We start from the raw sequence: 1,400 nt of genomic DNA on the forward strand, positions 1-1,400 counted from the left end.
AAAAAGAGATGGACTAGCACAATCTTTCAAAGGGTTGGCTAGTTGAACAATTTGGTTCTCAAGCATCTTTCCATGAGTAAATAGGACCTCAAACATTTTGTTACAAGACAATGTGAATTCATTCAACATCTTAGATTGATCCATCATGAAATTTTCTAGCTTATTCAATTGGGATTGTTGAGTAAAGAAATCATCACCTTGGCTTTGAGTCTTTGGAGTAATTTGGGGTGGGGTGTCTCTTTGAACATCATTTTGAAAATTTCCCCTACCATGATTACTCCAATTACCCTTACCATGATTTTGGCCGAAATTTTGATTATGGTTACCATAACCTTGGTTATGATCCCCATATTCTTGGCCATAGCTTTGATCATTACAACAAAAGTTGTTATGGTTACCACAAAATTCTTGGGTCACACGGTTACCATTACCACTCTTTTGGTTGTAATTATCATAGCTCCCATTATTGTGATAATTCCTATTCCCAACAATCTTTTGAGCATTAAATCTAGGTCCAAAATCATTATTATCATCACAATTCACATGCACATTCTCATATCCATCATATCTATCACAAGGAACATTGGAGCAATTAGAAGCATCATGATCATTCTTGCCACATATATCACAAACCAAGCATTCTCTAATCATGCAACAAGAAGAAAAAAGAGGGTTAGAGTAGGAAGATGTACCTCTCCCCTTAAATTGGGAGGGAAGACTAGAAGCTTGTGAAGGGCTCTCGAGCTTGTTCTTGAGAAAATTCACCTCCTTTCCTAACTCCGAGACCATTGTGGACAATTCGTTGATGACATAAGATTGATCGGTTGAGCAACTTGTGCTTGCCGATTCTCTCTCTTCATCATGCCAATCCATGTAATTCCTTACCACATCATCTATTACATCCACAACCTCTTCTTCCGTCTTGTTCATGATTGGCCCTCCGGCTCCGGCATCTAGGCTCGATCTACCTTGAAAGCTCAAACCACTATAGAAGATTTGGATCACTTGATATGTTGGAATTCCGTGGTGAGGGCATTCCCTTTGGTAGTCCTTGTATCTCTCCCATGCTTCATAGAGATTCTCTCTAGGTAATTGCTTAAAACTTTGGATTAAGGCTCTAGCCTCCGCCGTCTTCTTTGGTGGGTAGAAAATAAGCCACCAGACTGATTTTAGGACTGCCGTGACACGGCAAAAATTCTCGTGTCACGGTACAATGCACCGTCAGACGGTACATTGTACCGTGACACGGCAGACTTTGCCGTGACACGGCAGTCAGAAAATCTGACTGGTGCCCTATTTTTCTTCGTACGCAATCAAGTTGTTCAATTTTCCTACGGGACAGATCTAAATTCGACGTTAAAACGTCGATGCTTATGCAAAAATGCCAAATTAATCACAGG

General features: G+C 40.3%; 1 non-coding gene across 1 annotated transcript; it reads left to right on the forward strand.

Moving 5' to 3' along the window:
• The first annotated feature begins 1,018 nt into the window (after positions 1-1,018).
• LOC145596292 (small nucleolar RNA R71) lies at positions 1,019-1,124 on the forward strand. The gene has a single exon (XR_014103144.1). It is a non-coding gene; the product is annotated as a small nucleolar RNA R71 (small nucleolar RNA).
• The last annotated feature ends 276 nt before the right edge of the window (positions 1,125-1,400 follow it).

Source organism: Chenopodium album, chromosome 19, assembly GCF_948465745.1.
Source record: "Chenopodium album chromosome 19, dcCheAlbu1.1, whole genome shotgun sequence".
Lineage (NCBI taxonomy): Eukaryota > Viridiplantae > Streptophyta > Magnoliopsida > Caryophyllales > Amaranthaceae > Chenopodium > Chenopodium album.